At 49.2% G+C, this 27,345-nt stretch overlaps 2 protein-coding genes across 5 annotated transcripts in view; both read right to left on the reverse strand.

The window, feature by feature from the left end:
• Positions 1-4,509, reverse strand: part of LOC119971549 (probable G-protein coupled receptor 139) — a 29,489-nt gene extending 24,980 nt beyond the window's left edge. The window contains exon 1 of one of the 2 annotated variants that reach the window (XM_038807221.1): positions 4,418-4,509. The gene's annotated coding sequence lies outside the window, so the exon portion shown is untranslated. The remainder of the gene's footprint in view (positions 1-4,417) is intronic. The other variant, XM_038807222.1, reaches the window with a different exon arrangement.
• LOC119971546 (zinc finger E-box-binding homeobox 1-like) overlaps positions 1-27,345 on the reverse strand; it is a 703,616-nt gene that overhangs the window by 605,305 nt on the left and 70,966 nt on the right. The gene's annotated exons all lie outside the window — the stretch shown is intronic.

The raw sequence follows: 27,345 nt of genomic DNA on the forward strand, positions 1-27,345 counted from the left end.
ACTGACTCCAGACCACGCCCCGGAACGCCCACAAGCTGCCACAGCAGAGACAGCGACACTGACTGTGACAATGAGGACAGCCACAGCACTCCACCCTACAGCCCCCACTTTAGCGACTACGACCCCGACTCCAGTGACTCCATGGAGGTCACCTACATTAAATATCCAAACCCACACCTACACCCACCACCCGACCCCGACGATACCGACTATGGCCCTTCAAATTTAGACACCACATTTTGGCACAGGGACAATTCATGGCGACTTGTCCGCAATGACGAGAGTGATCCCCGGTCACATAATGCACAGATTGCATGCCTGATCCATACAAGAGTATGGGATCTGGAAGAAGAGGAAGACGTGATGTCTGACTCCCGACACGGCAACCCCTTTGTGACCCTGTTCACAGAGAAAGAGGAGAAGTGAGGTGTCCGGATGATGTAACAGAGGAACCGCTTGAGGGAAGCGATATCCTTTCTGATGGAACCTGCACGTTTGTTTGGTTTTTTTTATATGTTAAGGGTTTGATTGCAGATCGATCACTGTCTTTTCAGCTGAAAAGCGTGTGACCGCCTCACATACACGTTAGCTTGTCCGCAGATATCTCTGAGAACTTCAGTTAGATATCCTCTGGTGAACTGACAAAGTTCACGACTTGTCTTATGTTTTCAGATGTTGGAGCATCTTGGCTCCTCCCTTGTTTTTCAGGTGCCCCTCTATTCTGTGAATAGAGGCTGCAATTCCACAATGAATACATTCTTGCCCGTTCATTTCAGGTAGCTCAGGCAGTGGAGAAACGGCATTGAGGACCCGCCCTGTCTGAGAACCCCTTTGGTCAGCCAAGCTTGGGTACGGCACAGCACGCCTTACCCGGGATCCCATACAAATCTTACCCGTAGCGGCCCATACGCAACTCATTCGACCTTTTTGTTCAAACTTTGGTTTCATTTTTCTTTAGGTAGCCCTTCGGCAGACATCCCACATGCTATTTACATCCAGGAACATTCAGATGGTAAATCGCAAAGCCTGCGAGACGGCTCGCAGTGGAAAAGTTGTTAGGTGTATGTCTGGTCCTAAATTCGCATTTGAAAAAAAAAATTAGGGGAGTCACAGGGAGTGACTTGGCCATTCATTTAAGGGACAATTGGAATGAGAGGACAGATACACTAGCATTACAGATATTAAACTGTGTATTGACAGATACTGTGCTTGATCCCATAGCTTTCGAACAGTCGAAGGAGGGATCACGGCAAGATCAGCCATACAAAAGGAAGAGAAGAAAGAAGACCAAGATGGAAGCCTACCTATTTCTATTTAATGTTGTTGTATTTTTGCACGTAGACGCAAACCATGTTTCCCCCATGACCCCCGCCGTTAATGTTTCCCACACACCAAGGTTCAGCGAGGTTCAGACCTGGTGCACCAAATTCATGACCTGGTACTCGATGTCATACATAATTGAATCACTTTTGGTGATTGCAATTCTCTGCATCATAGTGCATACCCTCAGGTTGAGGAAATGGAAAAGGAGAGCCTCCTTCCCCTCTACCATTTACGGAGTTCAATCCCCTATTTTCGGTTTTCACCAATCCCCCCAACCCCTTGATGCATAAGAAATTTATTTATATGGATCTGTAAATAAAAATGATATGGATGTATTATATGGTTCTGTCCTCGACTGCCGAGTCAGAAAGCAAGATGTACTGTGGTATGAATGAGTAAGATTTTAAGATATGCTAGAATGTTTTAAAAATAAGACGAGAGTAGTTATTGTGATAGGTAGAGGTTCCCGTGTATTGGTAGTGCATGTCCCCTTTGACATAGCGCCAATTAGAGAAATGTTATCTAAAAATGTTTGCCATAGTTAAGGACAGAGTAGACGCCCTGGAACTCGCTAAGGTCAGGGAACCCAAAGGAACCGTACATAGGTGATCCTTCACAATTTCTAGTGAGGATCACAAGGAGGGAGTGTAGCCATCTAAGATGGACACCAGTGAATACAAAATGGAAGACTGCAAAGAGTGCAGGGAAAAACGGACATGGTCAAAAGCAAACAGCTTGCAGAAGCTTTAAGCATTGGGACACTTGCAAAAACCGGTTTCCCGACAGCTGCAGAGTTCAGGTAGCGCTGTTAATGGGAAAGCCATCTACTTACTAATGAGGTGATACCGGGACAACCCCAGGCACAATAGATACACTCAAGTATCTATTGAGACTTTCAAAAGCGAAGCAGACACGATGGAGCCAGCGAAGCCAGGACAATGAGTCCTAAGAACCGCCCCAGCCATCAAGGAACGACCCTAGGATAGGGGGGTTCAAATCATATCGATTGGGGAAAGGCCCAATCGATACCGAGCAGGTGAGGAAGCCCGCCCCAAGGGGCACGGACCTCCTGGGACCTATAAAAGAAGGTCCCGCACATGGTTTGGTCTCCTGTCTCCGGCCTCCGACTCCAGATCCTGTCTTTTACACCAGCCGTTGAGCAGCAGCCATCGATAAGTAAGTGCCAAAATGACGATCGCTACCTTGACCCAGGCATTACTTATACCCGTGCCGACCAGTAGTATCAAGAAGTTGCAGACCAGAACGGAACGAAGGCCTTGTTCCCTGACCTTGCCTGTTCCTTCTTAGATAAGTATTAGTCGTTTAATGGTAGAGAAGTAAGTTAGTCTTTAGCGTGTGAAGGAGTATTTATTATAATTGTTATAATAAACTCTAACTGTTTGGACTTACTAATTGGTGTATAGCTTTATTGCTTTGAACTTGACCTTGATGCTTGTGACGGTGTCTGTTACGGCACCTGGCGACTTCAGAGCATAGAAATAAGAAACAGAGCCAAACGAGTGTTAAGCACACTGCCTCTATTGGAGGAGTGTTAAACACACTAACTCAGAACGAGCAACAATTGAATGCTCAGAATCTGGTCTCTTTGCTCAACCCCAGACATTGGCATAGAGTGGGAATAAACCTGTCAATAGTGAATGAGGTTTCTGACAAAAATCCTAAGATAAGACAAGACCCCGGTCTTTGCAAAATTTTGCTGAGAAATGGCAAATAGAGTTCAATACAGATAAGTGTGAGGTGCTGCACTTTGGAAAGTCAAATCAAGGTAGGATTTTCATGGTGAATGGTAGGATCTTATGGAGTATCGTGAAACAGAGGGACCTTGGCGTTCAGGTGCACGGTTCTCTAAAGGTGGAGTCACAGGTAGATAGGGCAGTGAAGAAGGCTTTTAGAAGGCTGGCCTTCAGTCAGGGCATTGAGTATAGAAGTTGGGAAGTTATGTTGCAATTATACAGGACTTTGGTGAGGCACCTGGATTATTGTGTTCAGTGTTGGTCTCCTTGCTATCGGAAAGATGTTATTAAACTGGAGAAAGTGCAGAAGAGATTTACAGGGATGTAGCCAGAATTCAAGGGACTGAGTTAGGGAAAGATGAGACAGGCTAGGGCTTTTTACTTTGGATCGTAGGAGACTGAGGGGTGATTTTATAGAGGTGAATAAGCATGGATAGGGTGAATGCACTGAGTCTTTTTCCCAGGGCTGGGGAATTGAGAGCTAGAGGGCATAGGTTTAAGTTAAGAGGGGAAAGAATTAATGGGAACCTGAGGAGCAACATTTTGACACAGACAGTGCTCGAAATGTGGAATGAGCTGCTGGAGGAAGTGGTTGAGGCAGGGACATTGACAACATTTAAAAGGCATTTTGACAGATACATAGATCGGAAAGATTTAGAGGGATATGGGCCAAATAGAACATAGAACAAAATGGAGGCAAATGGGGTCAGCTTTGATGGGCTTTTTGTTTGGTGTAACAATATGTGTATTGTATGGGAGATATAAAGTGTTAACAATTTAATGTAAATACTTCTTACCACCAGATGGTGATCAAGAGCAGTCACACACATATAGAACATAGAACATAAAATTTCAGTGCCATTCGCCCATCGAGCCTGCACCGGCCCTTGGAAATAGCACCTCACTTAAGCCCACAACTCCGCCCCATAACCCAGCAACCCCACCCAACCCCTTTGGACACTAAGGGCAATTTAGCATGTTCAATCCACCTACCTCCTGCACGTCTTTGGACAGTGGGAGGAAACCGGAGCTCCCGGAGGAAACCCACACAGACACGGGGATAACGTGCAGACTCCGCATAGACAGTGACCCAAGCCGGGAATCAAACCTGGGACCCTGGAACTGTGAAATGACAAAGCTAACCACTGTGCTACTGTGCCGCCCTTATCACGTGATGACCCTTAATTCAGGGAGATGGTGTTTAGGTGTGAGATAGAATAGTTGTGTATTTGAGAGTTCTGTAGTTAGAGTTTAGCATAGTTTATTTAAGCAACCTTATACTTAGGAATACGTTTGAATCTTATTTAAGTAGTATTAACAAATCATCTTTGTTTATTTACTTAGCTTGATGTTCTTTGTTCAGCAATACGTATTCAAGGCATCCAGACAAAGAAAACAGACCATCACAGTTGGCATGGACCCCAGTTTGGGCCGAAGGGCCTGTCTCTGTGCCGTAGATTCTAGATTTAAATAGCAAGTGTAACAACACGACAGTCAAAAACCAAGTCAATGGGTGTAATCTCTGTATTCAGGGACTTAATAACACGATAACAGTAAAGATGGGAGAATAAATTGTAAAAACAGCGTGATACCTGTAGCTAAAGGCAAATTACTGCGGATTCTGGAAATCTGAAATAAAAACAGAAACTACTGGACAATCTCAGCAGGTCTGACAGCAGCTAAGGAGAGAGAAGAGAGCTGACGTTTTGAGTCTGGATCACTCTTCGTCAAAGCATAATACCAGTCACAATGGTTTGGAGTGTTAATAGATAGATATAGAGTCACACCAGAAATAACAACAGCACAAAGGTGGTGAAGATTATCATAACAGTAATGCAGTTTCACATGGTTTAGAAAATGAATACTTGGAGAGAAACTTACCAGGGACACCAACAATGGCAAGAATGGGACAGTAAATATATTTAAAAATCCGAAGTGCTTGAAGTATCTTATTTTCCAGTCGATAAGATGCAAAATACAATTGAAGTTCCCAGTAAAAATTTCGGCTTGCTGTTTCAGCATTCCAAGCGATTGTTCTTAGATTGTGAGCCATTGTAAGATTCCAGTATGTCATCTTTCACTCTCAGGGGCCTCTGGTACCTGTTAGTAATTGAGGTGATGTTCTGTCTGACAGTGCAGAATAACATATTGGATGTACGTCTTATTAACGAACAGGGAAAGTCTCCAGTGATACAATTAGACGCCTTGTGAAATTGCATCAGTATCAGTCACTGAACAAACAGAATCGGTTAACATATTAAGTACCACAAAAATTTTTTAAAAGTAAATTTAAAGTATCCAATTGATTTTTTTTCACAATTAAGGGGCAATTTAGCGTGGGCAATCCACCTACGCTGTACATCATTGGGTTGTGAGGGTGAGACCCACGCAGACACGGGGCGAATGTGCAAACTCCACACAGGCAGTGACCCGGAGCTGGGATCAAATCTAGGTCCTCAGCGCCTTGAGGCAGCGGTGCCAACCACTGTGCCACAACAAATTAATGGTTTGGATAGGATCTGTAATATTTGCTGAGGGGAGGAATGTTGGAAGTAGGAAAGGTCCTTTCCAGAATTTTCTTATGGAAGTGATTGTGATTCTATTTAGTTTTAAAGGAGGGAGGGGCTGAGTGAGAGAGTGAGGGGATGCCGAGTTAGCCGAAATTCAGTGCTGAGGAAACTGTTTCTATAAGATAGCCCAGCAATTCAATTTCCACCCAGATTTGTTCAAATGCCGCCATGTCTGTCACTTGATTTTTTGATGAAGGAACTGAGAAGGTTTGATGAGTAAGTATAGTCGATGCTGTTTTGTATAGAGATTTTCAAAAGATATTTGACCAAGTTCAATTCATAAACTTAGAATCATAGAATAGAATCATAGAAAAGTTACAGCACCGAAGGAGATCATTCGGCCCATCTTGTCCTTGCCAGCCTGAGGACACCCAGGTGCCCTTTCTAATCCCGCCTTCCTGCACCCTGACAATAGCCCTGTATCTTACAGCACTTAAGGTGCAGATCCAGGTTCCTTTAAGTGGCGTTTAGGGTCTCTGCCTCCACCACCAACTCGTGCAATGAATTCCAGACTCCCACTACCCTGCATAAAAAAATTCTTCCTCATGTCCCCTCTACTCCTTCTGCCACTTATCTTGAATCTATGTCCCCTGGATATAGAATTCTCCAGCAGTGTTTAGCACTGTTGCCTCACAGCGGCAGGGATCCAGTTTCAATTCCTGCCTTGGGTGACTGTGTAGAGTTTCTTTGTTTTCCCCATGTCTGCGTGGGTTTCCTCCGGGTGCGCCAGTTTCCCCCCACAGTCCAAAGGTGCGCGAGTTAGGTGGATTGGCCACGCTAAATTGCCCCTTAAGATCCAGAGGTGTGCAGGTTAGATTATGGGATTAAGGGTATAGGGCGAAGTGGACACTCATAAATGGGCGGTGTGCGGGTGTTGGGAGATTCAGTCAAGAGGTCAAGGGTGCTTGCGCATCTTAAGTGGGCAGCTCGGTAGCACAAGTGGATAGCACTGTGGCTTCACAGCGCCAGGGTCTCAGGTTCGATTCCCCGATGCGTCACTGTCTGTACGGAGTCTGCACGTTCTCCCAGTGTCTGCGTGGGCGTCCTCTGGGTGCTCCGGTTTCCTCCCATAGTCCAAAGACGTGCAGGTTAGGTGGATTGGCCATGCTAAATTGCCTTTAGTGTCCAAAAAGTTCAGGAGGGGCTATTGGGTTACGGGGATAGGGTGGAAGTGAAGGCTTAAGTGGGTCGGTGCAGACTCGATGGGCCAAATGGCCTCCTTCTGCACTGTATGTTCTATTAAAATCTTGAAGGCTGATGTAGCAATGCTGCAGGAGACTCACTTGAGGTGAGATTTTAAAAAGGCTGGGTTAGTCAGGTGTTTCACTCCAGATTTGACAGAAGGGCTCGAGGGGTACCTGTAATGGTCAGCAAAAGAGAATGTTTCCAGCTCGAGAATGTGGTTGTAAATCAGGGGGGTGATGTGTTAGGCAGGTTGGTTCGACGTTGACTGCAACTGGATGCAGGGAAGCTAGAAACAAAAGTCTTAACACCGGAGATGATCCAACACGGTTTTATTTAAACTATGAACAGCTGTACATGTTCAGCTGTGGGTTGACACTCTACTAATCCTACTGACGACCTCTTACTGGCTCGACCAGACCTACTAGCTACCACATGGCAATAATGTCCACTGACATGTGCGTTCTGACTGTCTCAGTGTCTGGGTCCCGAAAAGAGCGGGAGTCTTAATGCCCTGTGGGCTTTATAGAACAAAGAACAAAGAAAATTACAGCACAGGAACAGGCCCTTCGGCCCTCCCAGCCTGCGCCGATCCAGATCCTTTATCTAAACCTGTCCCCCAGTTTCCAAGGTCTACTTCCCTCTGTTCCCCGCCCGTTCATATATCTGTCTAGATGCATCTTAAATGATGCTATCGTGCCCGCCTCTACCACCTCCGCTGGCAAAGTGTTCCAGGCACCCACCACCCTCTGCGTAAAAAACTTTCCACTCACATCTCCCTTAAACTTTCACCCTCTCACCTTGAAATCGTGACCCCTTGTAATTGACACCCCCAATCTTGGAAAAAGCCTGTTGCTATCCACCCTGTCCATACATAGAACATAGAACATAGAACAGTACAGCACAGAACAGGCCCTTCGGCCCTCAATGTTGTGCCGAGCCATGATCACCCTACTCAAACCCACGTATCCACCCTATACCTGTAACCCAACAACCCCCCCCAACCTTACATTTATTAGGACACTACGGGCAATTTAGCATGGCCAATCCACCTAACCCGCACATCTTTGGACTGTGGGAGGAAACCGGAGCACCCGGAGGAAACCCACGCACACAGGGGGAGGACGTGCAGACTCCACACAGACAGTGACCCAGCCGGGAATCGAACCTGGGACCCTGGAGCTGTGAAGCATTTATGCTAACCACCATGCTACCATGCTGCCATCTCTCATAATTTTGTATACCTCAGTCAGGTCCCCCCTCAACCTCCGTCTTTCCAACGAAAACAATCCTAATCTACTCAACCTTTCTTCATAGCTAGCACCCTCCTAGGCAACATCCTGGTGAACCTCCTCTGCACCCTCTCTAAAGCTTCCACATCCTTTTGGTAATGTGGCGACCAGAACTGTTCGCAGTATTCCAAATGTGGCTTTTGTGAAGGCCACGAAGAATCCAGCACGGGTTTTCAGGATACAAAGAAATAACATTTATTTACAAATTAACATATATAGAACAGCAGCAACAACTTCTCTTGCCGCCAAACCCCTCTCTCCCTGATTCCAAACTGGCCAGCTCTATTTATGCAGGGAGTCTGCTAATGATTTCTCCGCCCCCCTCATTGGGGAAGCTCATACTCCCACAGGATTGTGGGATTGTCATTAGTCCACAGCCAATGGCAAGCAGGCAGGTTATAACAGTGGCCTAACCAAAGTCCTACACAATTGTAACATGACCTGCCGACTCTTGTACTCAATACCCTGTCCGATGAAGGCAAGCATGCTCTATGCCTTCTTGACCACTCTATCGACCTGCGTTGCCACCTTCAGGATACAATGGACCTGAACTCCCAGATCTCTCTGTACATCAATTTTCCCCAGGCCTCTTCCATTGGCCATATAGTCCGCTCTTGAATTAGATCTTCCAAAATGCATCACCTCGCATTTGCCTGGATTGAACTCCATCTGCCATTTCTCTGCCCAACTCTCCAATCTATATATATTTTGCTGTATTCTCTGACAGTCCTCCTCGCTATCTGCAACTCCACCAATCTTAGTATCATCTGGAAACTTGCTAATCAGACCACCTATACCTTCCTCCAGATCATTTATGTATATCACAACCAACAGTGGTCCGAGCACGGATCCCTGTGGAACACCACTAGTCACCCTTCTCCATTTTGAGACACTCCCTTCCACCACTACTCTCTGTCTCCTGTTGCCCAGCCAGTTCTTTATCCATCTAGCTAGTACACCCTGAACCCCATACGACTTCACTTTTTCCATCAACCTGCCATGGGAAACTTTATCAAACGCCTTACTGAAGTCCATGTATATGACATCTACAGCCCTTCCCTCATCAATTAACTTTGTCACTTCCTCAAAGAATTCTATTAGGTTTGTAAGACATGACCTTCCCTGCATAAAACCATGCTGCCTATCACTGATAAGTCTATTTTCTTCCAAATGTGAATACATCCTATCCCTCAGTATCTTCTCCAACAGTTTGCCTACCACTGACATCAAGCTCACAGGTCTATAATTCCCTGGATTATCCCTGCTACCATTCTTAAACAAAAGGACAACATTAGCAATTCTCCAGTCCTCCGGGACCTCACCCGTGCTCAAAGGTGCCACAAAGATATCTGTTAAGGCCCCAGCTATTTCGACCCTCGCTTCCCTCAGTAACCTGGGACAGATCCCATCCGGTCCTGGGGACTTGTCCACCTTAATGTCTTCTAGAATACCCAAAATTTCCCCCTTCCGTATGACGACTTGACCTAGAGTATTTAAACATCCATCCCTAGCCTCAACATCCGTCTTGTCCCTCTCCTTTGTGAATACCGATGCAAAGTACTCATTAAGATTCTGACCCATTTCCTCTGACTCAACGCATAAATTCCCTCTTTTGTCTTTGAGTGGGCCAATCCTTTCTCTAGTTAACCTCTTGCTCCTTATATACGAATAAAAGGCTTTGGGATTTTCCTTAACCCTGTTAGCCAAAGATATTTCATGACCTCTTTTAGCAATCTTTATTGCGCGTTTGAGATTCATCCTACTTTCCCGATATTCCTCCAAAGCTTCATCAGTTTTGAGTTGCCTCGATCCTACGTATGCTTCCTTTTACATCTTAGCTAGTCTCACAATTCCACCCGTCATCCATGGTTCCCTAATCTTGCCATTTCTATCCCTCATTTTCACAGGGACATGTCTGTCCTGCACTCTAATCAACCTTTCCTTAAAAGACTCCCACATTTCAATTGTGGATTTACCCTTAAACAGCTGCTCCCAGTCCACATTCCCTAGCTCGTGCCGAATTTTTTAATACTCTGCCTTTCCCCAATTTAGCACTCTTCCTTTAGGACCACTCTCGTCTTTGTCCATGAGTATTCTAAAGCTTACGGAATTGTGATCGCTATTCCCAAAGTAATCACCGACTGAAACATCAACTACCTGGCCGGGATCATTCCCCAATACCAGGTCCAGTATGGCTCCTTCCCGAGTTGGACTATTTACATACTGCTCTAAAAAACTCTCCTGGATGCTCCTTACAAACTCTGCTCCATCTACGCCCCCAACACTACACGAATCCCATTCAATGTTGGGGAAGTTAAAATCTCCCATCACAACCACCCTTTTGCTCCTACATTTTTTATAATCTGTCTGCATATTTGTACCTCTACTTCATGCTCGCTTTTGGGAGGCCTGTAGTAAAGTCCCAACAATGTTACTGCACCCTTCCTATTTCTTAGCTCTACCCATATTGCCTCAGTGCTCGAATCCTCCATCGTGCCCTCCTTAATCACAGCTGTGATATCATCTCTGACTAGTAATGCAACTCCTCCACCCCTTCTACCTCCCTCTCTATCCCTCCTGAAGCATCTATACCCTGGGATATTCAGTTGCCAGTCCTGCCCTTCCCTCAACCAAGTGTCAGTAATACCAATAACATCATATTCCCAGGTACTAATCCAAGCCCTAAATTCATCTGCCTTACCTGCTACACTTCTCGCATTAAAACAAATGCACCTCAGACCACCTGTCCCTTTTCGTTCATCATCTCTTCCCTGTCTACTCTTCCCCTTAGTCACATTGAGTTTATTATCTAGTACCTTATTGGCTGTAGTTGCTGCCTCTTTACTGACCTCTAACTTCCTAATCTGGTTCCCACCCCCCTGCCACATTAGTTTAAAACCTCCCCAACAGTGTTAGCAAAAGCACCCCCTAGGACATTGGTTCCAGTCCTGCCCAGGTGTAGACCATCTGGTTTGTAATGGTCCCACTGCCCCCAGAGCCGGTTCCAATGTCCCAAAAATCTGAACCCCTCCCTCCTGCACCATCTTTCAAGCCGTGTATTCATTCTGACTATTCTTGAATTTCTACTCTGACTGTCTTGTGGCACTGGTAGCAATCCTGAGATTACCACCTTTGAGGTCCTACTTTTTAACTTATCTCCTAACTCCCTAAATTCTGATTGTAGGACCTCATCCTGTTTTTTTACCTATATCGTTGGTGCCTATATGCACCACGACAACTGGCTGTTCGCCCTCCCCCTTTCAGTCTGTCCTGCAGCCGATCTGAGACATCCCTGACCCGTGCACCTGGGAGGCAACATACCATTCGGGAGTCTAGTTTTCGACCACAGAAACGCCTGTCTACTCCCCTTACGATTGAATGCCCTATGAATATAGCCCTGCCAGTACTTTTACCGCCCTTCTGTGCAGCAGAGCCAGCCACGGTGCCATGAACCTGGCTACTACTGCCTTCCCCTGGTGAATCATCTCCCTCAACAGTATCCAAAACGGTATACCTGTTTTGGAGGGAGATGACTGCAGCGGACACCTGCACTGCCTTCCTGCTCTTTCTCTGCCTTTTGGTCACCCATTCCCTGTCTCCCTCACCAATCCTAATCTGCGGTGTGACCAACTCACTGAACGTGCTATCCACGACCTCCTCAGCATCGCGGATGCTCCAAAGTGAGTCCATCCACAGCTCCAGAGCCGTCATGCGGTCTGACAGGAGCTGCAGCTGGACACACTTCCCGCACATGCAGGAGTCGGGGCATCAGCCGCGACCCTGAACTCCCACATTGAGCACGAGGAGCATAACACGGGTCTGGGATCTCCTGCCATTTTTACCCTTTACCTTAACTGACTACAAATATAATATCAAATAATTAATAAGTGAAAGGAATAAAGATTTTACTTACCAATCACAATACTCACCAACACACGAAGAGTTAAATTTCACCCAGCTGCTGCTAATTGGAGCACTTTCCTTACCAGCCAATCAGGTCACTGCTTTGCTGTGATGTCACTCTTCAAGGTAAGTTTTTAATGTTTTAAAGAGGGAAACTTATCTTCCCGACGACCCCTCGCCACTGCTCCCGCCGGAAATCTGAAGGCTGCTGCTCCTTATCACCACAGTCTTTTTTTGTTGGAGGAGGAGGGCAGGTGGGAGACACTACACGTGTAGTGTCTCGGGTTTAGCCACTGCCCAAATATATCATTTCACTCACCTTCCCAGAACGCAATTCGACTGCTCCCGCTCAGCTCCTCCCACACACTGCTCCTACAAGGTAAGTTTTTAAAATAGGAAAACTTACCTTTCCAACAGCCCCCTGGTTACTGCTCTCACTGAAAAACAAAAGCACACTCCGCGCTCCTGAAAGTGGTGGTGTCTTGTCTGGTGATTGGTTGTTCTGTGTTGTGTATTCATTGGTCATCCTGTGTGTCAATCACTGCCTGTCTGCATCTCATTATATACATGAGTGGATATTATGACATCTCCCCCCTTTTCTTTTAAATAAGTTAAGAAACGTGAAGGTATATACATGCCTGACTATGTACAAGTGGTGAGTTAATGAACATATATACATGGGAAGGTGTCTATCGTGCAGATACAGAGAAAACTGAATGAAATTTACAAATGTAAAGTCTATATATTCAGTCTTTGAGGCGGGCGCCGAATTCTGGTCGATCGCCGCAGAGGTGAAGCAGGAGACACCGGCACTTGGACAGGCGGGATTGCTGGCATTACGGCGGTATCGTGGACAGGCGGGATCGTTGGCATTGCGGCGGTCTCGTGGACAGGCAGGATCGATGGCAGATTGGTGGCCTCATGGCAGGAAACGTCCGGAGGAGGCACGATAGCCGGTGGAGTAATGCGGTTAGGCGGTGGGCAGGGAACTCTCCTCAGCGCCCTCCTGTTGAGCCGGAGAATGGAACCATCAGCCAATTGGACAATGAAAGACCTGGGAGCAGCCTGTCTTGATGACAACAGCTGGGGCCGACCAACCTCCCTCAGGCAACTGGACACAAACAACATCTGCTGGAACCAGCGCAGGCAGATCCGTGGCATGAGTATTATACGCGATCTTCTGCTGGTCCCTGGAGCAATGCACTTTTTGCAGCACCGTGAGGTGGTCAAGTTCTGGAATGTGAATGGCTCGAACAGTCGTCCTCAGGTTGCGGTTCATGAGCATCTGCGCCGGAGACAAACCAGTCGACAGAGGGTCCACCCTGTAGGCCAGCAGCGCCAAGTTGAAATTGGATGCTGAGTCTGCAGCCTTGCACAACATGGACTTGACGATATGGACCCCTTTTTCGGCCTTCCCGTTTGATTGCGGGTAATGGGGACTGGACGTGTTGTGTCTGAAGTTGTAGGATCGTGCAAAATCAGACCACTCCTGTCTGTAAAAACACGGACCGTTGTCACTTATTACTGTGAGTGGTATCCCGTGTCTGGCAAATGTCTCTTTGCAGGCTTTGACGACGGACCTAGATGTGAGGTCCGACAATTTTACCACCTCTGGGTAACTGGAGAAGTAGTCGACCAGGAGCATGTAATCACACCCATTGGCATGAAAGAGGTCGACCCCCACTTTAGACCACGGAGAGGTCACAATATCGTGATGTTGCAGTGTTCCCTTGGACTGAGCCGGTTGAAACTTCTGGCAGGTCAGGCAGTTGAGGACCGTGTTAGCAATGCCCTGGTTGATACCCGGCCAATAAACCGCCTCCCGAGCTCTGCGTCGACATTTCCGACCCCAAGGTGACCCTCATGGATCTGCCCGAGCACCATAGCCCGCATGCTTTGAGGAATTACGATCCTGTCCAGTTTAAGAAGGACTCCCTCAATGACCGTTAACTCGTCCTTTACATGAAAGAACTGGGGACACTGCCCCATTTGCCAGCCATGGTGAGGTTTTGCATCATGCGCTGCAGTAGAGGATCCTTGGCAGTTTCTTCCCATATTTGGATCATATGTTCATCAGTGGCTGGTAAGTTGCTGGCACACAACTGTTCAGGACCCAGCCAGTGAGGCTGTGTCACAGGAGAGAGCTGTTTGAACTGGACCAGTTGAGCACCATGGCATTAAAGTGGAAGATTGGGGACGCATAAGGATCACCTGCAGTTTAGAAAAAATTATATATATATACAAAAATCAGAAAGGACTCGGGATTTCTAGAATGCTAAAACCTTCACTTTTTTTTGTTAAATTGTTTTGTTAAATTGCCTCTATGTGGCAGATGAAGTCGTCCTGTTCACACGGCGTGATGATGGACCTGGATAGGGAATCTGCGATGATCAGCTCCTTACCCGGTGTGTAGACGAGTTTGAAGTCAAATCGACGGAGACGAAGAAGAATGTGCTGTAGCCGAGGCGTCATGTCATTTAGATCCTTCTGGGTTATGTGGACAAAAGGCCTGTGGTCTGTCTCCACCGTGAACTTCGGCAGGCTGTATATGTAGTCATGAAACTTGACTATTCCTGTCAGGAGACCCAAGCATTCCTTCTCGATCTAGGCATACCGTTGCTCGGTCGGCGTCATGGCCCTGGAGGCATATATAACTGGAGCCCAGGACGAGCAGTCGTCTCGCTGGAGGAGCACTGCCCCGATGCCGTCCTGGTTAGCGTCAGTAGATATCTTGGTGTCCCTGGTTGGGTCAAAGAATGCCAGTACTGGGGCTGTGGTGAGCTTCGCCTTTAGCTCGAGCCACTCCTTTCATGGGCAGGCAGCCACTGGAACACTGTTGACTTCTTTACGAGATGCTGAAGGGCCCTGGTGTGGGCTGCCAAATTGGGAATGAATTTCCCGAGAAAATTCACCATCCCGAGGAAGCGGAGGACCGCCTTCCTTTCCTCCGGGGTCTTCATGGCGTTAATCGCCAACACCTTGTCGGCATCAGGTTGCACCCCATGTTGTGAAATGTGGTCACCCAGGAACTTGATAGTGGATTGACTAACCGAGCATTTGGCCCTGTTGAGCTGGAGGCCGTTTTCATGAATCCACTGGAAGACCTGTCTGAGATGGGCAATGTGATCCTCGGGCGTTGTGGACCAGACGATCATGTCGTCCACATAGACTCGCACCTCCTCGATGCCCTCCATCATTTTCTCCACGATGCAATGAAATACTTTGGAAGCTGATATGATACCGAAGGGCATGCGGTGTAGCAATAGCGGCTGAATGGGGTGTTGAACGTGCACAGCTTCCGACTGGACGTGTCCAGCTGTATTTTCCAGAAACCCCGGGAGGCGTCCACCTTAGTGAAGAATCTGGCATGAGCCATCTCACTGGTCAACTCTTCACACTTCGGGGTTGGGTAGCACGATGTTGCGGTTCAGGTCTTTGGGATCAATGCAAATGCGGAGTTCACCAGAGGGTTTTTTGATGCAGACCATGGAGCTGACCCAGTCTGTTGGCTCCGTGACCCTTGAGATGATGCCCTGGTCTTGGAGGTCTTGCAGCTGCATTTTTAGGCGATCCTTGAGAGGAGCTGGCACCCGGCGTGGTGCATGGATCACTGGGATGGCGTTCGGCTTTAGCAGAATTTTGTAGTGATATGGGAGCATGCCCATTCCATCAAACACATTGTGGTATTGTGCGAGGATGCCATCTATGTCAGCCTGGAGATTCACATCGGTCGACATAGTCGCCGGTGTCGAGGACATGGTGTGGACTTGCTGGACCAGATTCAGGAGCTTGCAGGCGCGAGCACTGAGCAGGGACGCCCTGTCAGGCCGAACGATCTTGAATCGTAAGGTTGCCTTGAATTCCTTGTGAGATACCCCTAGCCGACACGATCCACTGGCAGCTATGGCATTGCCATTGTAGTCAAGGAGCTGGCAGGCTGGTGGAAGAATGCTTGGTTGGTCACGGATGCTGTTGAGATCTGACTGTGATATGAGGTTCGCAGACGCGCCAGTGTCCAGTTTAAATCGGATGCGAGCCTGGTTGACTGTGAGGATAGCACACCACTCATCATCGGGATCCACACTGAGGATCGAAAGGCGGGTTGCAGGTGCGTTGGGGACCAGCTCACGTGTGGTTATGATGCCCACCTGATATGGAGATTCGAGGCAATCAGCATCAGGATCCGGAAGGCTGTCGGGATCAGCATCCTGCATGTCTTATTGTACCGAGCAGACACTTCTGCGCCTATCTGGGACCGTTGGCTGATAATCGGTGGAGCGGACCTGCAGCAGGCAACGTAATGGCCAGGCTTCCCACACTGTAGGCATCGCCGTTCTTTGGCTGGACATTGCCGCTTTAAATGGGCGGAGCCACAATTCAGACACGTCATAACGCTGATGGCAGCGCGTTCCATGCGCCAACGCGCATGCGCAGTGCAGTCGGCCGACGTATGCACCTGCACATTAGGGTTGTCGGCTTCGTCGTCCACCCGGCTGTGGCACGCATGCGTTGGGACTCGGGAAAAGTGTGCGAAACGGCCACTCTCCTCGATGCTCAAGCCTTGCACTTTTTCAATGGCCTGCACCCGTTCTGCCTCGTGGGAGGCCAGTTTTGCATTTCCCTCCGCCCTGATGTGGGAGTAACGATTCTTGGCATGCTCATGGACTACGCACGTCTCGATAGCGACGGAGAGAGTTAGCTGTTTTATTTTGAGGAGCTGCTGCCGAAGAGAATCAGAGTGGACCTCGAAAACAATCTGATCCCGGATCATGGAATCAGACGATGAGCCATAATTACATGACTGCGCCAGGATGCGGAGCTGGGTCAGGAAGGACTGAAAAGGTTCATCCTTACCCTGAAGTCTCTGTTTGAAGATGTCCCGTTCAAAACTCTCAATCACTTCAATGTCGCAGTGGCTGTCGAATTTTAGCAGGACCGTTTTAAACTTTGTCTTGTCTTCGCCATCGGCAAACGTAAGCGAGTTGTAAATATGGATGGCGTGATCCCCTGCAGTCGAGAGAAATAGCGCGATCTTCCTTGCATCGGATGCTGCCTCGAGGTCGGAGGCCTCGATATACAGGAGGAACTTTAGCTTGAAGATCTTCCAATTGGCGGCGCTGCGGAGCTGCGAAGGAGGCTGGATGTTTTGCCTGTCTCTATCCCATTATATACATGAGTGGATATTATGACAAGGGGTAGATATGTGATTGTGACGGGCGCTGTCGGGGAGGTTAGTGGCGCTGTTAAGTATATATGGTCCCAATTGGGACAATGTGATATTCATGAAGAAGGTGTTTGGGGCCATCCCCGACTTGGACACACACAGACTGTTAGTGGGGGGGTGGGGACTGGCACTTGGTGCAGGAGCCAAGGTTGGACAGGTCACGGCCGCGCTTGCTGGTCCCATCAGGGGGTGGGGGGGGGGGGGGGGCAAGGCGTTGGCTGGGCTAATGGTGGAAATGGGAGGGGTGGACCCTTGGAGGTTTCTGCACCCGAGGGAGCGGGAGTACTCGTTTTTCTCGCCAGTCCATAAGGTGTGCTCATGGATCGATGTTTTTGTAGTGGGGAAGGCTTTGTTGGCGGGGTTAAGGGGTCGGGGTCAGATCATGCTCCGCATTGGGTGGATATGGTACTGAAGAAGGGGGTAGCGCAGAGGCCGACGTGGAAATTAGATATGGGACTGTTTGGGGACCGAGAGTTCTGTGACAAAATTGAAAAAGTAATTGAGGAATATGTAGGTTTCAACTGTACGGGTAAGGTGCCAAAGGCTGTTATCTGGGAGGCTCGAAAGGCAGTGGTGAGGGGATCTTGTGGAAGGCTAGAGTGGACAAAGATGAGACGTTGGAGCGTCAGAAGGTAATAGATGAGATGCTGGAGGGACATAGGATTTATGCAGAAGTTGGCAACCCAGCGAAGTTGAAAAAGAGGAAGTAACTACAGGCGAGCTTTGACCGACTATCTAACAGGAAGGCGGTGTGCCAACTTAGGTGGGCAAGAGGCGCAGTTTACAAGCATGAAGAGAAGGCGAGTCAGCTTCAGAGGGAGGCGGCTGCAAGGGAAATTGTTCAGGTGCGGGACAGGGCAGGGAAGTTGGTGGTGGCTCCGGGTCTGATTAAAGTGGGTCGGGATTCTCTGACCGTGCGGCAAGTCCGAGAATCCCCGGGGGGACGCGAGAATCGTGCCCTGACACCGGCTTACCGATTCTCTGGTGCCGATTCTCGGGCGCCTGCGGTACCGCCGCCGCACCGGTCGGGAGCCCTTGAAAGCGCCCCCCCCCCCGCCGATTCTCCGGGCCCCAACGGGCCGAGTCCAGCCGAGTCCCGCCGAGTCCAGCCGAGTCCCGCCGAGTCCAGCCGAGTCCAGCCGAGTCCCGCCGCCGTGGGTTACTCAGGTCCCACACGGCGGGACCTGGAAGGTGTGTCTGTGGGGGCCGTCCTGGAGGAGGGGCGGGGATACCGACCCCGGGGGGGGGGGCCTGCTCGGTGGCCTGGCAGCAACTCCCCGGTGAGTCCTTAGACGATTTCTGGGGTGCCCCGCACATCCTGGTGAGGAACTGTGACTGCCAGTTGCAGTCACGGTTCCTCACCAGGATGTGCAGGGCCTGCCAGAAATCGTCAGAAGGCAGTTTCGGCAGTCCAGCATACAGAACTGTTAATCAGAGATGCTTTTGTTATGGGCATGGGGTCAGCTTACATCCGCCCGGGCCTATTGGAAGGGGCTACGCTTGACCTTGCGGCAACCAGGCAGCTCGCGAATTCACTAATAGCCTCCTGTAATGTACAATCGTACGCCCCCGACCGCACGGCCCCCTCATGGACATCGTGGGCCCCACCAGCTACCGTCTCCAGCCCATCCCAAGCCTGCGCCGCGCGGCAGCCAGCCAATCCCAGGGGGGCCCAAATGCTACTTCTGTGGGCAGACCAAACACCCCCGGCAGCGCTGCCCGGCGCGGAGCGCAACCTGCAAGACCTGTGGAAAGAAGGGACATTTTGCTGCCAGGCCCAGGCGGTCGCCGCTGTTTCTAGGCCCAGCATTCCTACACACCCCATCTGCGGCCCGTGGGTGCGGCCATCTTCTTCTCCGCAGACCACGTGGGGCCCATGGGCGCCACCATCTTCTCTACAGACCACGTGCGGCCCGTGGGTGCCACCATCTTCTCTACAGACCACGTGTGGCCCATGGGCGCCACCATCTTTAATGTCGCCCGCCATTAGGGGCCTCACGGTAGCATGGTGGTTAGCATGGTGGTTAGCATCAATGCTTCACAGCTCCAGGGTCCCAGGTTCGATTCCCGGCTGGGTCACTGTCTGTGCGGAGTCTGCACGTCCTCCCCGTGTGCGCGTGGGTTTCCTCCGGGTGCTCCGGTTTCCTCCCACAGTCCAAAGATGTGCGGGTTAGGTGGATTGGCCATGCTAAATTGCCCGTAGTGTAAGGTTAATGGGGGGATTGTTGGGTTACGGGTATACCGGTTACGTGGGTTAATTAGGGTGATCATTGCTCGGCACAACATCGAGGGCCGAAGGGCCTGTTCTGTGCTGTACTGTTCTATGTTCTATGTTCTATGTGGGCGCTTCCATCTTTGGCGCCATTTTGGATGGAGCCTCAGGACCCCTGCTCGTCGGGAACTTCGTCTGGCCGTTCATCGCCTGCCCCCACTGCCGACCAGTCCCGGCCTCTCAACCTCGCAACCGCGGCAACTACAGTGAAAATTGATGGGCACAAGACTTCCTGCCTCCTTGACTCCGGGAGCACGGAAAACTTCATCCACCTCACTACGGTTAGGCGCTGCTCCCTCGCGGTACACCCCATTATCCAGAGAATCTCCCTGGCCTCCAATCCTGTTCCGTGGAAATCCGGGGGTTACTGCATCGCGACCCTCACCATCCAGGGCGTAGAGTTCAGCAACTTCCGGCTCTACATCCTCCCCAACCTCTGCGCTGCCCTGTTACTCGGTCTGGATTTCCAATGCAATCTCCAAAGCTTAACTTTAAAATTCGGCGGACTCCTACCACCCCTCACCGTTTGCGGCCAACCTTAAGGTCGATCCACCTTCCTTGTTTGCAAACCTCACCCCGGATTGCAAACCCGTTGCCACCAGGAGCAGACGGTACAGTGCCCAGGACAGGACCTTCATCAGGTCGAGGGTCCGGTGGCTGCTGAGGGAAGGCATTATTGAGGCCAGCAACAGCCCCTGGAGAGCCCAAGTGGTAGTGGTAAAGACTTGGGAGAAACAGAGGATGGTCATCGACTACAGTCAGACCATCAATCGGTACACGCAGCTCGAAGTGTACCCCCTTCCACGCATATCTGATATGGTCAATCAGATTGCACAGTACCGGATCTTCTCGACAGTGAACCTGAAAACTGCCTACAACCAGCTCCCCATCCGTAAGGCGGGCCACCAATACACTGCGTTCGAAGCAGACGGCCGCCTCTATCATTTCCTCAGGGTTCCCTTCAGCATCACTAATGGGGTCTCGGTCTTCCAATATGAGATGGACCTGGACCTAATGGTTGACCGGTACGGATGCGGGCCACCTTCCCATACCTAGATAACGTCACCATCTGTGGCCACGATCAGCAGGACCACGAGGCTAACCTTCTCAAATTACTCCACACCGCCAAACTCCTTAACCTCACGTACAATAAGGAGAAGTGCATGTTCCGCACCAACCGCTTAGCCATCCTTGGCTATGTTGTGGAAAACGGAGTTCTAGGGCCCGACCCCGACCGCATGTGCCCCTCATGAAACTCCCCTTCCCCCACTGCCCCAAGGCCCTGAAACGATACCTGGGGTTTTTCTCTTATTATGCCCAGTAGGTCCCTAACTATGCGGACAAGGCCCGCCCACTAATCCACTCCACATTTTTCCCCCTGTCGGCTGAGGCCCGCCAGGCTTTCAACCACATCAAGGCAGACATCGCCAAGGCCACGATGCACGCGGTCGACGAGTCCCTCCTTTTCAGGTCGAGAGCGATGCATCGAGTAGCTCTGGCCGCCACCCCCAACCAGGCAGTCAGACCCGTGGCATTCTTTTCCTGCACCTCCTGTGCCTCCGAAATTCTGTTGAAAAGGAGGCCCAAGCCATCGTGGAAGCTGTGCGGCATTGGAGCCATTACCTGGCCAGCAGGAGATTCACACCCCTCAGTGACCAACGGCCGGTTGCCTTCATGTTCGACAACACACAGCGGGGCAAGATCAAAAATGATAAAATCTAAAGGTGGAGGATCGAGCTCTACACCTACAATTACGAGATTTTGTATTGCCCCGGGAAGCTCAATGAGCCACCCGATGCCAACCGACCGAAACATGTACTTCCTGAACATAGAACATAGAACATTACAGCGCAGTACGGGCCCTTCGGCCCACGATGTTGCGCCGACCTGTGAAACCATCTGAAGCCTATCTGACCTACACTATTCCATTTTCATCCATATGTCTATCCAGTGACCACTTAAATACCCTTAAAGTTGGTGAGTCTACTACTGTTGCAGGCAGGGCGTTCCACACCCCTGCTACTCTCTGAGTAAAGAAACTGCCTCTGACATCTGTCCTAAATCTACCACCCCTCAATTTAAAGCTATGTCCCCTCGTGTTTGTCATCACCATCCGAGGAAAGAGACTCTCACTGTCCACCCTATCTAACCCTCTGACTATCTTATATGTCTCTATTAAGTCACCTCTCAGCCTTCTCCTCTCTAACGAAAACAACCTCAAGTCCCTGAGCCTTTCCGCGTAAGACCTTCCCTCCATACCAGGCAACATCCTAGTAAATCTCCTCTTAACCCTGTCCAAAGCTTCCACATCCTTCCTATAATGTGGTGACCAGAACTGCAGGCAGTACTCCAGGAGCGGCATCACCAGAGTTATGTACAGCTGCAGCATGACCTTGTGGTTCCGAAACTCAATTTCCCTACTGATAAAGGTTAGCACACCATATGCCTTCTTAACAGCCCTATTAACCTGGATGGCAACTTTCAGGGATTTATGTACCTGGATGCCGAGATCTCTCTGTTCATCAACACTACCAAGAATCTTGCCATTAGCCCAGTATTCTGCATTCCTGTTACTCCTTCCAAAGTGAACCACCTCACACTTTTCCGCATTAAACTCCATCTGCCACCTCTCAGCCCAGCTCTGCAGCTTATCTATGTCCCTCTGTATCCTGTAACAACTTTCAGCACTATCCACAACTCCACCGACCTTCGTGTCATCTGCAAATTTACTAACCCATCCTTCTACACCCTCTTCCAGGTCATTTATAAAAATGACAAACAGCAGTGGCCCCAAAACAGATCCTTGCGGTACACCACTAGTAACTGAACTCCAGGATGAACATTTGCCATCAACCACCACCCTCTGTCTTCTTTCAGCTAGCCAATTACTGATCCAAACCGCTAAATCACCTTCAATCCCATACTTCCTTATTTTCTGCAATAGCCTACCGTGGGGAACCTTATCAAACGCCTTACTGAAATCCATATACACCACATCAACCGTTTTACCGTCATCCACCTGTTTGGTCACCTTTTCAAAAAACTCAATAAGGTTTGTGAGGCATGACCTACCCTTCAAAAAACCGTGTTGACTATCTCTAATCAACTTGTTCTTTTCAAGATGATTATAAACCCTATCTCTTATAACCTTTTCCAACATTTTACCCAAAACCGAAGTAAGGCTCACAGGTCTAAAATTACCAGGGTTGTCTCTGTTCCCCTTCTTGAACAGGGGGACAACATTTGCTATCCTCCAGTCTTCCGGCACTATTCCTGTCGACAAAGACGACATAAAGATCAAGGACAAAGGCTCTGCAATCTCCTCCCTGGCTTCCCAGAGAATCCTAGGATAAATCCCATCTGGCCCAGGGGACATTTTTACATTTTTATATTTACATTTACATTTACTATTTTTACATTTTCCAAAATTGCTAACACCTCCTCCTTGTGAACCTCAATTCCATCTAGCCTGGTCGACTGTACCTGAGTATTCTCCTCGACAACACTGTCTTTCTCCAGTGTAAACACTGACGAAAAATATCCATTTAACGCTTCCCCTATCTCCTCTGATTCCACACACAACTTTCCACTACTATCCTTGATTGGCCCTAATCTTACTCTAGTCATTCTTTTGTTCCTGATATACCTATAGAAAGCCTTAGGGTTTTCCTTGATCCTATCCACCAACGACTTTTCGTGTCCTCTCCTCGCTCTTCTTAACTCTCCCTTTAGGTCCTTCCTGGCTAACTTGTAACTCTCAAGTGCCCTAACTGAGCCGTCATGTCTCATCCTAACATAAGCCTTCTTCTTCCTCTTGACAAGTGCTTCAGCTTCCTTAGTAAACCACGGTTCCCTTGCTCGACAACTTCCTCCCTGCCTGACAGGTACATACTTATCAAGGACACGCAGTAGCTGTTCCTTGAAAAAGCTCCACATTTCGATTGTACCCATCCCCTGCAGTTTCCTTCCCCATCCTATACATCCTAAATCTTGCTGAATAGCATCATAATTGCCTTTCCCCCAGTTATAATCCTTGCCTTGCGGTATATACCTATCCCTGCCCATTGCTAAAGTAAACATAACCGAATTGTGATCACTATCACCAAAGTGCTCACCTACTTCTAAATGTAACACCTGGCCGGGTTCATTACCCAGTACCAAATCCAATGTGGCCTCACCCCTTGTTGGCTTGTCTACATACTGTGTCAGAAAACCCTCCTGCACACACTGCACAAAAACTGACCCATCTATAGTACTCGAACTATAGTATTTCCAGTCAATATTTGGAAAGTTAAAGTCCCCCATAACAACTACTCTGTTACTCTCGCTCCTGTCGAGAATCATCTTTGCAATCCTTTCCTCTACATCTCTGGAACTATTCGGAGGTCTATAGACAACTCCCAACAGGGTGACCTCTCCTCTCCTGTTCCTAACCTCGGCCCATACTGCCTCAGTAGACGAGTCCTCAAACGTCCTTTCTACCGCCGTAATACTTTCCTTGATTAACAATGCCACACACCCCCCTCTTTTACCATCTTCTCTGTTCTTACAGAAACACCTAAATCCTGGAACCTGCAACAACCATTCCTGTCCCTGCTCTACCCATGTCTCCGAAATCGCCACAACATGGTCGATGAATATTCCCGATTTCCCCTTGCCATCCCATGCCCTGATATGACTTCTGCCACGGTCATTAAAGCACTCAACAGCATCTTCGCCCGGTTCGGTTTCCCCACTTCCGTCCACAGCGACCGGGGATCCTCCCTTATGAGTGATGAGCTGCATCAGTTCTTGCTCAGCAAGGGCATTGCCTCGAGCAGGATGACCAGCTACAACCCCCGGGGAAACGGGCAGGTGGAGAGGGAGAATGGGACAGTCTGGAAGGCCGTCCTGCTGGCCCTACGGTCTAAAAATCTCCCGGTCTCCCGCTGGCAGGAGGTCCTCCCCGATGTGCATCACTACTCTGCACTGCAACTAACGAAACCCCCCATGAATACCTCCTTGCCTTCCTCAGGAAATCTGCTTCCAGGGTTTCGCTCCCAACATGGCTGGCAGCTCCTGGACCTGTCCTCCTCTGCAAACTGGTCGAAAGAGTGCATGCGACCCCGCAGTACACCTGATGAGACCATCAATTCACAAGGCACGTGATTGGAAGTGAACAGTGGTTTTAATAGTCTTACAACTGAGCCTGCCTGCGACGAGATGAACTGAGAGCAGGCTTACGACTGCAGAGCTTTATACTTCTGGTTAGTGGGAGGAGCCATGGGCGGAGCCCAGTACAAACTCCTCATCTTCCCCTATGGGCAGAGCCGCGCAATGGCTCGTACAGTGTGAATTTACGAGGTATATAATTCCCCATTTAACCCCTGTAAAAAAATCAAGTCCGGCGGGGGTGATGGGTCAACAAATTGACCGGTCCGGCGGCCGAGTCGTCCTTTGGGATCGGCGGAGCACCGGGGTTGCAGCCTCTTCGGGTAGCTGGGTGGGGGCGGTCGGCGAGGGTCCGAGCTTTGTACCCGACTGGTGCGACGGGGAGCGCAGGAAACCTATAGGCGCGGGGGCGCAGAGCATGGGCAGTGAACCTATAGGTGCGGGGGCGCAGGGCGCGGAGGGTTGTGTGGGGTGTAGTGTGAGGGGTACAGGTGTGTAGGTGGTGGAGTTGGATCCTGCTGGCGCCAGGTCCCGGAGGGAAACAGTGTCCTGACGGCCGTCAGGGTATTCGATGAAAGCGTATTGGGGGTTCGAGTGGAGTAGGAGCACTCTCTCTACGAGTGGATCAGTTTTGTGGGCCCGGACGTGCTTCTGGAGGAGAACCGGGCCCGGTGTCTTCAACCATGCTGGGAGCGAAACCCCCATGGTAGTGCCCCTGGAAAAAACAAATAGCCGTTCGTGAGGGGTCTGGTTGGTGGCTGTGCATAGGAGGGACCTAATAACATGGAGTGCGTCGGGGAGGACTTCCTGCCAATGGGAGGTCGGGAGATTCCTGGACCGGAGGGTCAGTAGGACCAGTAGGTCAGAAGGTCCAGACCGTCGCGTTCTCCCTCTCCACCTGCCCGTTGCCCCTGGGATTGCAGCTGGTAGTCCTGCTCGTGGCGATGCCCTTGTCAAGCAGGTACTGACGCAGCTCGTCGCTCATAAAGGACGAACCCCTGTCGCTGTGTACGTAGCTGGGGAAACCAAACATAAGAACATAAGAACATAAGAACTAGGAGCAGGAGTAGGCCATCTGGCCCCTCGAGCCTGCTCCGCCATTCAATGAGATCATGGCTGATCTTTTGTGGACTCAGCTCCACTTTCCGGCCCGAACACCATAACCCTTAATCCCTTTATTCTTCAAAAAACTATCTATCTTTACCTTAAAAACATGTAATGAAGGAGCCTCAACTGCTTCACTGGGCAAGGAATTCCATAGATTCACAACCCTTTGGGTGAAGAAGTTCCTCCTAAACTCAGTTCTAAATCTACTTCCCCTTATTTTGAGGCTATGCCCCCTAGTTCTGCTGTCACCCGCCAGTGGAAACAACCTGCCCGCATCTATCCTATCTATTCCCTTCATAATTTTAAATGTTTCTATAAGATCCCCCCTCATCCTTCTAAATTCCAACGAGTACAGTCCCAGTCTACTCAACCTCTCCTCATAATCCAACCCCTTCAGCTCTGGGATTAACCTAGTGAATCTCCTCTGCACACCCTCCAGCGCCAGTACGTCCTTTCTCAAGTAAGGAGACCAAAACTGAACACAATACTCCAGGTGTGGCCTCACTAACACCTTATACAATTGCAACATAACCTCCCTAGTCTTAAACTCCATCCCTCTAGCAATGAAGGACAAAATTCCATTTGCCTTCTTAATCACCTGTTGCACTTGTAAACCAACCTTCTGTGACTCATGCACTAGCACACCCAAGTCTCTCTGAACAGCGGCATGCTTTAATATTTTATCGTTTAAATAATAATCCCGTTTGCTGTTATTCCTACCAAAATGGATAACCTCACATTTGTCAACATTGTATTCCATCTGCCAGACCCGAGCCCATTCACTTAACCTATCCAAATCCCTCTGCAGACTTCCAGTATCCTCCCCACTTTTTGCTTTACCACTCATCTTAGTGTCATCTGCAAACTTGGACACATTGCCCTTGGTCCCCAACTCCAAATCATCAATGTAAATTGTGAACAATTGTGGGCCCAACACGGATCCCTGAGGGACACCACTAGCTACTGATTGCCAACCAGAGAAACACCCATTTATCCCAACTCTTTGCTTTCTATTAATTAACCAATCCTCTATCCATGCTACTACTTTACCCTTAATGCCATGCATCTTTATCTTATGCAGCAACCTTTTGTGTGGCACCTTGTCAAAGGCTTTCTGGAAATCCAGATATACCACATCCATCGCCTCCCCGTTATCTACTGCACTGGTAATGTCCTCAAAAAATTCCACTAAATTAGTTAGGCACGACCTGCCTTTTACGAACCCATGCTGCGTCTGCCCAATGGGACAATTTCTATCCAGATGCCTCGCAATTTCTTCCTTGATGATAGATTCCAGCATCTTCCCTATTACCGAAGTTAAACTCACTGGCCTATAATTTCCTGCTTTCTGCCTACCTCCTTTTTTAAACAGTGGCGTCACGTTTGCTAATTTCCAATCCACCGGGACCACCCCAGAGTCTAGTGAATTTCGGTAAATTATCACTAGTGCATCTGCAATTTCCCTAGCCATCTCTTTTAGCACTCTGGGATGCATTCCATCAGGGCCAGGAGACTTGTCTACCTTTAGCCCCATTAGCTTGCCCATCACTCCCTCCTTAGTGATAAC

This window comes from Scyliorhinus canicula, chromosome 9 (assembly GCF_902713615.1).
Source record: "Scyliorhinus canicula chromosome 9, sScyCan1.1, whole genome shotgun sequence".
NCBI classification, from domain to species: Eukaryota; Metazoa; Chordata; class Chondrichthyes; order Carcharhiniformes; family Scyliorhinidae; genus Scyliorhinus; species Scyliorhinus canicula.